A 13500-nucleotide genomic window follows, 5' to 3' on the forward strand; every position below is an offset into this window, starting at 1 on the left:
AGATTTGTAATATTGATTACCTAAATATTCCAATTATATATAGAATATTATAAAGGTCTATTTCTCCGGTATTTTGAGTTTATTGAATTGAATTACTACTTCCCACTCGAAATCGATTATAACATAAAGGCTATTAAGCTTTTTAAGGAACAAATTGGTGATTATATAAACCAAATTATTTTATAAAATGTCATTAATATCTTTTAATTGTTTTTGATATACATATCCTTTAATAAAGAAAACTATATATAAAAGTTTTTTCTTCTCAATATCAAATACAATGATATTAAATATTCAGTAGATTTATAATCCTTATTTCCAAGCTAAATACTCATTTTGTCATACTATTACTGTCACGGGGTGACACTAAGCCCTTTCTGTCCTGTCCTGTCCTGCTATATATGTGAGAGTAAGGTAGAACTTCCAGTTCTACCTCCTAGTCTTTTGGGCGTTTAGCTCAGCGGTAAAGCTTCTGAATACTCCCAGAGGTGATCCCGTGACAATTACACCAGTTTTCTTTTCTTTAAAGGTTTCCAGATTTTTGGAAATTTATCACCAAACACCAGTAAATAAGTTAAGGATTTAGACTAATATATTTTGTAATAATTAGGAAAGTTAGTTTTATAATACTACATTCAATTATATCTAGATTTATAAATGGATTTGTATGTTGGTTAGGGCTGTGCACTCATTGTTTAGATTTACATCCATCCTAATCTATATATTATAAAATAACTCCGATAAATTATTAATAATGTTATATAAATAATATAAGTATAATTGTTCGTTCTTAGAAAGGCTGAGTGCTGGGTTTCGAAGATTGGGGTTGGAGATGTTTGAAAGTTTATTTGCAAGTTATTGTTATTTAATAAAAACAGTTTGAATACTTATTCTAAAATTATCAGATATTTAAACTTTGTTTTCTGTAGATGATGAACTAGATATATTTATCATTTTAAAGGCAAAAACAAAGATAAAAACAAAATGAAGATGAGGATGAAGATGAAGATGAGAACGAAGACGAAGGTGAAGATGAAGTTTTTATTAGAATATTATTGTCAAGGTCAGATTACTATTGATGTATAGCAATGGGATCTTTAAAAAAATAGAATATATTATTACGGTGTAAGAAATAAATACTAGATTGGATATATAATATTCTATAAAGAGGTTGAAAGTAATACAATATAACTTTGCCATATAATGGTAAAGATGACTAAGCATCCACTACACTAATATACTACGCTAGTGAACCTGTGACAATATTATTTCAACAAGAGATTAATATTCAAATTCAATATAACAAGTATCAAAATAGGGGAAATTCTAATAGAGAAGCATTTTCTAATAAATATTATAGTAAATATGGAAAACCAGATCATAATTCAAGAACTTATCAAAACAATATAATTGATTCTAGTGTCATGGTATGGGTAAAGACTTATATTGTACTATAAGGGTAGAAGAGCTATGGAAGAGTGAAGCCCTACTTATAGGAAGTAGGGCGCACTAGTATTCTATATCTAAAGTATAAAGGCAATTACAGATCATATAGTTGGCATTGTAATAGTATCCTTTGCTCAAGGCGATCAATCCATAATCACAATATCAATTAACCTTCTAGAATACAAAATAATATTAAAATACTCTAATTTCTATTATTGAATTAAAATGAACTTTCTTAGGAATAGTAATCAATTGACAAAGCTTTTTAGATTTACCTCGGTCTTGATTTGGGATATATTTGATATAAATACTAATAAGGGATTAGAAATAATAGATCTTTTAAAACCCATTCAAGCAGGTGGTTCTAGTTTATCTGGATTTGTTAAGTGGAAAGCAATAATTGTGTCTTCCTAGCTGCGAAGGTCTTCAACAGATTGTCAAAATGCTAAATAATGTTTCCATTTGACCTAGTAATGAAATCCGTTTTTATTATAATAATCAAATAGTTTATCAAATTCCTATTGCTCGGTTTCTTTATTTGTTTTATCATCTCTTTCTAGAATGCATTCTTGGTTCCAACGGGATTCAGTATTATTGATCATTTCTTGATCAGCTAATTTAGATAAACAATAGAGTGATCGGAGTAATGAGTTGTGGAATATTAGAAAGATCTTGAAACTAATAGGAAGCTGGAATAAACAGGCTTGTTTGTAAACTTTGATGATCTTATAGGGGCTATCCCATTTGTTATTGTCTTTCTTTATCAATCGATTAGTCTTTATATTCTTAATACTAATCTATACTCTATTACCCTCTTTGTATAAAGAAGTATCGGTACAAGTTTTATTAGTGTAATCTTTATATTTCTGAATAAACTAAGCGGCTAGAGCTTTTAATGTTATTAGAATAATATCAAATCGATCTGTGATCTCATTAGCCTTCAAGAACTCGTGCCTATATTGATATAACAAATTCAAGGGAATAGGTAAGAAGGGTTTAATATTAAGGTGTGGATAAAAACTGTAGTTAGTGAAGAATGGGGATATACCAGTAATCTCCGAGGTTATATTATTAAGCGCAAACTCTGTGAGCGGAAGTCAATTGTATTAATCGTTTTGATGAAAGTTTATAAAAGCTTGAAGGTATTGTTTTATCATAGTATTTATTCTTTTTATTTGTTTATTAGATTCAGAATAAAACAAGAAGGATTATTTCAAAGTAATTGATAGGCGCTTGGATAAATATTTCCAAAATTCTGATATAAATTGCAAACCTTTATTGGATATAATATTATCGGGTAAGCTATGTAAATAATAGACTTTCTCAACAAACCGATCGGTAAGCTTCTTTGCAGAGAGTCCTACAACTGGAATGAAATAATGTATTTTCGTTAGGCAGCAAATGACTATAACGATATATTAATATTTCTTATCATAATATTCACTGATTGGTAACAATGTAATATAATCAATAGAGATATCGGACCAGGGGCGAAATAGTATAGGCAAAGGTTTTAGAAATCCGAATGCAACAAGGCAAGAGGCTTTGATTCGGAAACAGAATTGATAGGCTTATATATAAATTTCGATTTCTCTTAATATATTAGATTATCAATATATATAGGAGACAAAGTCAATAGTCTTAACTCAATCAGAATACTCAGTAGGTTTAGTAAAGTATGTTTGGTATATAATCTGAATACGGAATTTAGTAAAGGAAGAAACGAAAAGGTAATTGCGATAAAAGATTTTATTATTAATCAATTTACAATCTTGAAGAATGATTTGGAGATCTTTTCAAATAGATAATAGCTAATAATAAGCAGCTGAGTTCCGAAGGGTTTTGTATATAATAATAATCAATTCAGATGATTTGTATACTATATCAATGAGATTGTCGATTGGCTTCTCGATATCGGGAATGATTATATTCATAGGGGTTGCAGTAAGGTCGATATCATTATTAATTTGTTGAATAAGATCTTTGAATATAATATTATTGAATACTTTTTCTAAGAGAATTATTTATAGGCGATTTTTGATCTGGTTATTATTAGGATTAATATAAGCAAAGCGGTCTTCTGCTTTTCGGCTTAATGTATTAAGGCAAACTGTTTTATAACTAGAACGATATATAATACGAAAATTGAAGCCAGATAGAAATTCAGTTTATCTAGCTTGTTTTTGATTCAGTATCTTTATTAATGTGAAGTACTCTAGATTCTTATAATCAGTAATAATTCGAATAGCTTTTGGGTTCTATATAATTCGGATCTTCATTCTTCTAAAGACTTGATAATAACTAGTAATTCCTTATTGTAAATCTTGTAGTTGCACTCGACTACACTATATTTCGAGGAGAAATACACAATCGGATGTAATCGGTCCTTATTATCATATTGAAAGAGCATTCTGTCTGCAGCCTAATCTAAAGCATCTATTTCAATAATTATACAGCGATAATAATCAAATATTACAAGAATTGGAATAAAAACAAAGATATACTTCAGATTTTCAAAGGCATTCTCTTGATTAACAGTCCAATTCCATATATTCTCTTTTTTCAATAAGCAATAGAAAAGACGTGTAGAATAGGTAGATTTATTGGTATTAAGTGTAGTGCGTATTCTATTGAAAGCTATGTACAATCCAGTTGACTATATCAATCAAGATGATTACGTAATACGCCTAATGCGTTTAGCCTGCTTTCTAGACCGATCCTACAAGACATGCGCCCTTGCATGCATGCTCTAGTTAAGCTAAAATAAGTCCTATTTCCATATTCCTTTTATATATGCCATAATAGCCATATAGTATACTTAGTCCTCTTGTTCTGTTAATCAATCAACAATCACCATGAGAATCCACCCATATACCAGCTTACCATTATGTTTTAAATTAAATAGACAATAGAATTCGCCGAATTAATAGCTAGAGTATTTGTAGTTTACTATCCTAATATAACTTTGCTTATTTTAAGCAAAATTAGAGTATAGATTCTACCCTTTCCTAAGAGGGAAAAAGAGAAAAGACCGATTCTACAAGACAGATGGTACAGCTTGCTATATACCAATTCCTTCTTGTAGATTAGATAGAAGAGTGAACTTATAAGTGCCAGCTCATAGATTCTGATATTCCGATATATCATCCTCGAATAGTGTGTATAGGTATCCGGTTTGAGACTTGAAAGGCTTTAAAATGGTTGATATAAAACGATCTGCAAATAGCTTTTCCATTGATTTATTGCAATTTATAGAATTTCTGATAATCTTTGCGAAACCAATAATAATAAAGAGATTACAGTAGGAGGGGTGTAGTTTCTTTTTAGCTGAGACGCCGTCATACAATATAACCATATCTCCTAATTAATATATAAAATTACCTCGTACGCTCATATCATGTTTTTCCTTATTAACAGCTTTCTTCCAATCGAATCATTCCAGAGCTTCCTATCTGATTAGCTCCCGATTGTGCATAAATTCGAAAACTTTAGTATAGTATATTTCAGAAGGAAACTCCTTATCAACATTCTCAATAATAAGAAGATAATTCTATACTACCTTTCATTCATAAAAAGAGTATTCGATTTTTAAAGAGTTAACTGATTGAAAACCGAATATAATCTTGTAAGAGAAATAACCTAAATATAATACTTCTCGCATATTGAAAGAGTTAATACTAGCTTGAACCTCAAATAGCCAATCAGTAATACCAGATTCGATCTTTTTAAGTATTCTTTGAAGTAGATTGTTTTCTTTTTCGACTATTCCAAATAACTTTTTCGCTTTGATAGCTGTAGAAATGAGGAGTATACCGGATTTTTTAAAAAAACTGCATAAAGTTTTGTTTTTAAAATATATATCAGAATTATGTATTCCTCCAATAGAAACTTCAATTATATTAAAAAGCTAATCTAGACATCTAATAATCTCTACTCCTATAGCACCAATTATCAGGAATACTTAAATATAATAAGAGAAGTAATTAATAATTAATAAAATATAAGTGAAATTGAAATATCCTTCTTTATCGAATATACTATTGTCATAGTCCATATTTTCAGTAATAAGTCCTATATTTATTAGTTTCTGTACTATAGGCCAAGTCATATTTAAAACCTAAGCTTTATTAATTAATATAAATAGAAATGATTCTATAAAATCAAATCCGATAAAAATGAATAAATGATTAATCTTAAAAGGTATTAAGTAAGAGATGCATTATCGAATACTATACTTGGTATACTTCAAACAATCTAAAATGTATTGCTTGACATCTGAAACTAGATAAGGCCAATAATAGTTTCTAAGCTTTTTAATAATCAATTCCGCAGCGAAATATTCTTCCTGATTATATATATATAATAGGATATCAGATACCTTGTGTTTTTATATACAATACTTATCAATTCTACAGAATGTATAAAAAAGTTCGTCCTCGAACAAGAAAAATCCTTAGTATAATGTAGAAAAGATACCTTTTCAAAAGTAGAAATCCCATCGGGAAGTGTATTAATAGAAATGTAGTTGAATATGTCGTAATACCACGGATTGTCCTCATACTTGCTTGAAACTGGTTTAAAAGAGATATTATTAGTAATAACTATAAGTTGATCTAATACTACAATATCCAGATCATCTCCGAGAGATTGTAGTATATTATAGTCTATAATAACTTAAAGTCATTTGGTTTTATACAGGCGAAGGAGTTCTTTATAACCACCAATTCTATCTTTCTAAACCTATTTAAGGTTCCTGTCATTCTTCTAGAATAAGCTGAAAAATCTAAAAGTAAATCCAACTTGTAATTCGAATTAGGGAAATAATACAGGAAAGAGCATCTACAACCTTATTACAAGATCTTTTAATATATTCAATAATAATATTCAGAGCAGATAGCTTTATAGCCCAGTGGGTGTAGATTCTATAAGTTTCAGTTTTAAAGAATAAGAATCTAGTTAATGGCATGTGATCAGTGAAAATCTTGCAAGATCTCGGGCAATGGAAGTAATAGTGATACTTGTGTACAAACTCGATAATTGCTAAAAGCTTATGTTTATAAGTACCATAGTTTCTTTGAGTCTTAATAAAAAGAAAAGAGTTATATAAAACAGAATATACAACTAAAGGTCCTGAGGTAACTTCTGAGGGATATTGTTTCTATACAATATAGCAATCTGACGCAAAAGCACTAGAATCTATATATATTTTAATGGGAAGGGAATAGTTGATACTATATGATTTGACTACTTTAGAACACTTGGCTTATAGAAACTCAAAGGCAAGCTGCTTATACAATTCTTATTACTATTCAACATTGCTAGTAAGATGGGAGAGAGAATGAGATATCTTAGCAAAATTCTTAATACCCCAACAGATCATTTGAATAATAGCTAGAAAACTGCGAATTTCGGTAGGATTCCTTGAAGTGGGAAAGTCTTTAATCTTAATAGCTTAGGCTGGCTTGGTAATCATTACATTGTCCGTTTGATAAAATATATCTAAAGCTTTTATTTCACTTATAAATATATATAGTTTCTTAAAAGAAAGATGTAGTTGAGTAAAAGCTAATCTTGAAAGGAGATGGTTCACAAGGGTATTATAAGTATCTTCGACTATCTTATATCTAGAAAATATATTGTCCATATAGAACTTGACTAAAGCTAAATTGTCTAGAGAGTTAGATTCAAGAATAGAAGGATATTCGCTAATATAAAGAACATTATTCTTTAAATAATAGTGTTTCTCTGGAAAATGGGGAATATAATCATAAATAGTGTATAAAAGCTTGAACATTGAAAAACATGCAGTTTGAATACTTTATGGAATGTGGGTAGATTGTATCTGAATGGAATCTCCTATAAAGAAAGCAAAAATATATCTATTCACGGGATAGAGAGGTATTGCCTAATATATTATTTAAGATCAAGTTATATAAAAACCGTATAATTAGAGTGAAATAAATATTTATAAACTTTTTGAGCTAATATATAGTAACTACCAGGCATCTCTTTTTTATTTGCGAATAATCGAAAATAACTCGTTGTTCCGGATTAGATTTATGAGGAGATAATATAGGATATACAACACCGGGCTTTTCGATAATAAGAGGTATTATAGACTAGTTGAATAACTTGCTATTAGCTATTATAGTATATTTGTATATAAAACACTTGTAGCCATCTTGAATGATCTTATTCAATCAGTATATCTATTAAGAACTATATCAAGGTTTGAAACTTGCACTTGTATAGGAATATGCCCTTCTTTAAATATATCCGATGAATAAAAGAATAGTTGGGGGAATATATCTTAATTCGATTGTATTCAAATCCCTATAAGTATATAAAAGATGCTTGATACATTATCGTAACTCTCCTATAACTAAAGGGCTAATATACACATTGCTAGTATTAAAACCATTCTTATACTAATTCAATTGAATCCGTAGATAATGATCGAGAAATAGATTATCTTTCAATAGGATATATATAATCGGATGGAATAGAGTATTTTAGTTCAATTTGAGAGGAAAGTATAAGAAATTGATTTTCGGGAAAAAGACTTTAATTTGAATCAGGAAGCAAAAGATTTATATAAAAAATTTATAGATTTAAGTATATTATAGGAATATCGAATCCGTACATCTGTATAATATTCTTTAAAGAATATAATATTCTAGATTCTTATATATAAAGAGGGTTTGGGCAATCGGGAAATAGTCTTTTTCTATAGTTTAAAGTTATACTTAGAACTTAAAAGTTTAAAGAACTAAATGAAATTAGGGATTCTATAAATCGGATTTAGTTTCAAAGATTCTTCTTCAATAGTTTCGATATTATTATAATCAAACAAAAAAATCTTTCCCTCAGGATATACTATATCTATATCGAAATAGCTTGATTTCATAATTCATTCTTTATAGAAATCTCAGCTTTTTATTTAACAATCTGATATTTTAAAGTCTACCGGGTAAAGAACTAATTGATAAGAAAGTGATTATATTAGTTATAAAATTTGGAATAAAAATACAAGATTTTGAAAGATCCTTATTACTAATGGAAATAATGCAATTGAAAATATTAATATAGTCTTAATAGTATAAAGCCATAGTAAATCAAGAAATAGATTCTTTTTATTCTTATTAAAATAATTCTTATTATCGAATCGAATAAAAGTATATACAATACATTGAATGCCTTCAACCATAAAGCTAAAAGTAGTATATTATCTCAGTCTAATATTCCCGCTATTAGCTGTTCTTATGGAAATAGTATTTTTCAAAGCAATCTAGTATTGTGATAGATCTAAATAATTGATAAGTACTGGGGAAACTATATTATTATTAGATCCTTAATCAATAATACATAAGATCTGCTTAAAACGACTTCAGTAGTATATCCCTCTTCTGGGATTAAAACGATTCTTTGAATTCGAAAAGCTCTGTTCTGATCGGAGGTTTTAATAATGATGGGTGAAATCGGGATCTTAGTTGCCTATAGATTCATAAGTTTGATAAAGGTGGATTTGTACAGTTTTTTGGGAATTCTAGTGTATAATTTGTATCATCTAATAAATATAGAAAATATTGCTTCATTTGATTCTGATTAAGATAATATTTGCAATACGAATATAATAGACTTTAATTAAATCATTATTAGATCCGGATTATATATAGCAGGTAAAATAAATTTATTGCAATCTTGATAATAGATTGTATATCCTTTTTTTTTCTTCTTAATAATATTCTCTTGAGTCATAAAACATTATAGATTTTTAGATGTATTGGGTGAAATTTGATAAAGAGTTAATATATCAATTTCAAAGGTTCCTGATTTAAAATAGAAAACAAGTTCTTATAATTAATAGAGGTTTTTCCTATTTTTGCTATAATGTTGGATAAAGATTTAGAAGGCTTAATGAATCTTTTATTGAAATTAAATAAAATGTAAGTTTTGAAATGTATTTCTTATATTTATATATTATGGGAGGGCTTAAAAAGCTCAAATTAATTAAATTGAAATGTGAAATTACAAAATAGAGATTGAAACAAATTTTTAAGAATTAACTTGGGTTTTTTATAAAATAAAGAGCAAAGAGATTAGGAGATTTATTGGGGAGAGGATTCTTTATATAAAATATTCTTTATATAAGGTATAATATATTAATCTCCAATAATACTAAATATATTATTAAATCTAGTTTTTTTTGCAAAATAATAGATTAAAAGCTTGAATTTGATTATTCTTTGCTTGTTATTATATTTATATCAAATTCTATATTAACGGAATATATTTCAGGTATAGGTATCTTATTATCTGAATAGTCTGAATCATTGTTGATTTGTGTCAAAGAGAAAATAGAATCTAATCTAAAAGGGATTGAATCCGGGGCTGGTGGGAGGCTTAGGTTTCTAGTTAGTTGTTTAGATCGACTCGATTATTAGTATTAGACCAATGAGGGTATATATAAACCATTAACATAACTATAATAGAATAATTTAGGAAAACCATATTTTTTAAAATAGCTTATTCCTAATATTGAAAAGGTTGATTTATGCAATCCAGCTTAATGTGATCATAGATTCTGTATTTAAAATATAAAGGCTTTTTTGAGTAATTATATTATTCCATTCCGTTAATAATATTATTCCGAGAGTTCTTTAAATCTAGTTTAGTCTCTTTTGCTTGTATACCTATCAATATAGGAGCTTGAATATAAGTAGATTGGGGTATTGAATTTGATAGTCTCGAACTTGAACTGTTATTTCCTTTATTATTAAAATTATAATTATTATTAGGGATATTCCGATTCTATTGATTAGAGGATTGGGATTGAGATATTTTGTCCTAAAAAAGATTCAATTTTCTCTTTGGATAAATCCTTAAGGTTTTGCTTCTTTAAAGTATTAGCAATGTGATTAACAATATTATTTTGGACAAGTATCTTTTCCACTTCCATATTCTTCTAAGTATTGTATACTATAGAATAACTTTTATTTAGGGATTTATAGATAATATTTAGCTTAATAAATCCTAAGCGAAGATTAGGGTTGATAAGACTAATAATAAATACTTTAAACCAAGGTTTCTTGAATATTGACTTGAAGAATATTAGTGTTGTATTTGGAGGAAGATATATCTTTACAGCCTATTTCCAATTATAGATTCTTAATATATTAATAATATTTTTAAATAGATTCGTCTTTCTCTTAAACTAAAGAACTTATAGTATTGAAAACCATTTATATCGAATCTTCATCTTCCTTGCTTGAGAAGTAATTAATAAGAATAATAATAAACTTGTTTTACAAAGCCTTATTTACTAAATTAATATCATTTATAATCTCAGAAAACTCTTTATCTTTATCTAGCCATTTATTAGCTCTACCAGCGAACTTAAATAGAATGAAATTGAAAAAGGTGTATGGCTTATAAGTATTATTATCAATAGCAAGATATATAGCTTACTTGACTTTCCAAACCTATAACTTAATAATATTCTTTTCTCCCAAAAAAAATAATATATTGTTAACCTTGACTTTAGTCTATTTAGTATAAACTATCGAGATAATAAAGTTATTCAATATTGTAGAAGGATTCGGCAAATAGTATATTAAAAGGATTTCTTGAATTTAGAGAATGGAAAGTCGAAGTTGTAATTTGATAAGTAATAGGATTAGGTTTTTAGAAGGATTTCGTATATCCTCTAGCAATTATTGAGCAAATGGGAAGTAAAGGTTTCGTTCTTCGAAACTAAAATAAAGATAATATTGAAAGAATCAAATAATAATTTGAATTTGCTTAAAAGAGATAGTACTGATATCATCTAGAATGAAATTGAAAACCTGCGCCACAGATTTCCGGAATCAAAAGTAGTATTAAAAAGGTGTCTTAAAAGTCGAAAGGAGTTCGTATTCTGATAATAAAATGATATTAAGTTCTTATAAGAAATACTATAAAAATAAATATATAGAGTATTTCTGAAAAAAGAGATATTTGAAAAATAAAAAAAAGAATTAGAAGGAGTTGTTTAAATGCTGGATTTCCGTAACTATATAACAGTTCTCTAAATCAACAAGATTATATAATATCTACAGTTTTTTTGAAAACTCTTTTGATGTTAGTATATTGATTGTCATATAGGTGCTACCATGTAACAAACTTAGAGGTAAAGAGGGTTTCTGAATATTCTTAATTAAAAAGCTTAATTACAAAGAGAATGAAGATAAGATATTAAATGTATCTTGAATCCCTGTGTAGGTCATTAGAAAAGATATATAGAATAGGTAGATTTATTGGTATTAAGTATAGTATATATTCTATTGAAAGCTATGTATAATCCAGTTGACTATATCAATCAAGATGATTACATAATACGCCTAATGCGTTTAGCCTGCTTTCTGCAATTTAAAGATTCTGTAATTTTAGAAAAGTTGTGAATAAAATATCGATAGAAATTAGCGAATTCTAAAAAATATTGAAGGTCTTTTAGCTTAGTTAACGATTTTTTATTCGAGAATAATCTTAACCTTATCGAGATCTATCTTGATATTACCAGGAATAATAATTAGGCCGAGGTATTTCGTTTTTCTTATTTCGAACTTGTATTTGTCAATATCAATTTGTAATTTAGCATTAATAAATCTCTAAATAACTTTGCGAATTTACTTTCAATAATCTATAATATTCTCAAAGTAGATCAAGATATTATTTAGATATACTATACAATTCTTATCCAGAAAATCAAAAAGAATATAATTAATATAGTTCTAAAACAAGACAGAAATATTACAAAAGCCGAAAGACATTATCAGAAATTCGAATAAGTTGAAATGAGTTGTAAAAGCAATCTTTTATTCATAACCTTCTATAATCCATAATTTATTGAATGCAACAATGATATTCAATTTAATATAAACTTTAGTATAGCATAAGATATCGAGGATTTCTTTAATTAGTGATAGCAAATAATAATTCTTAATAATAATATTATTCAGTTTATAGTAGTCCTAGCAAATTCGAACACTCCCCCTAGACTTTGCAATTAGAAAAAGTGGAGTAGCCAATCAGAAGCGGGATTCGTAGATAAATCCTTTATTTAGATTATTATCAAGCTATTTACAAATAACTTAAAGCTCGGCTAGGGATATTAGGTAATCTTTGTTATACAGAAACTCTTTACTTAATATAATCTCGATCTTGTAATCCTAAAAGTATTATAATAAAAGCTTATTAACAAAGAAAAATAAGAATCTAGTGAACAAATCGTAAAGCTAGGATAGTAGCTTGTTTTGAATCTTTATTATAAATAATATAGATTGATTAGTTTTTTTTATAAACTTTTTGATATTATTTTTCATAATATTACAATATAATTGAATAGAATTATTTATTATTATACAATATAATTCACAAGTTTTATTTAATTCATTCCAGATTACTTTTGTAATATAAGCTTCCTAATCTTTATAGAATTGAATAAAGCTATTAGTTATAAGGAACTTTATATTATTCATTTTTTATCGAATATTTTATAAAATGTCAATTGGTTTTTTAAAGAGCTTTTGTAGCGATAGGGGATTTAATAAGAATAAAACATTTTGATTTCATAATGATCTTTTATATATCCTAAAGTTTGTAATAATTTATATTAGAACTGGTTTCAGGATTGGCTAGTTTAATATTATCTTAGCATAGATCTTTGTTTTTCTATTAATTCGATAAATATAATAACGATTTAAATCAAATAGTATTGGATTAATAGAATCTATATTATAAAGGTTTCTATTAATATTCTTTTTCACAACTAGAGTCAGAGAATTATATTCCAAAAGTATTAACTAATCTTAAAATAAGAAGAAAGGAGTCTGAAGATTTTCGTTAATGATTTCTTCGGCAAAGGCACAATATAGAGTTGAAATAGATTTCTTTGAAATAGACTTCAAAATAGATTTCCTAATGGATATATATGATATTAGATTGAACACTATATCTACTGGGGTCGGTATATCATTATGATCAGGAACGATAATTGTAATAGAGTTAACTAGATAG

The sequence above is a fragment of the Botrytis sinoallii genome (genome assembly GCF_014898435.1).
Source record: "Botrytis sinoallii strain Bc 23 chromosome Unknown BSIN_007, whole genome shotgun sequence".
In the NCBI taxonomy this organism is placed as follows: domain Eukaryota; kingdom Fungi; phylum Ascomycota; class Leotiomycetes; order Helotiales; family Sclerotiniaceae; genus Botrytis; species Botrytis sinoallii.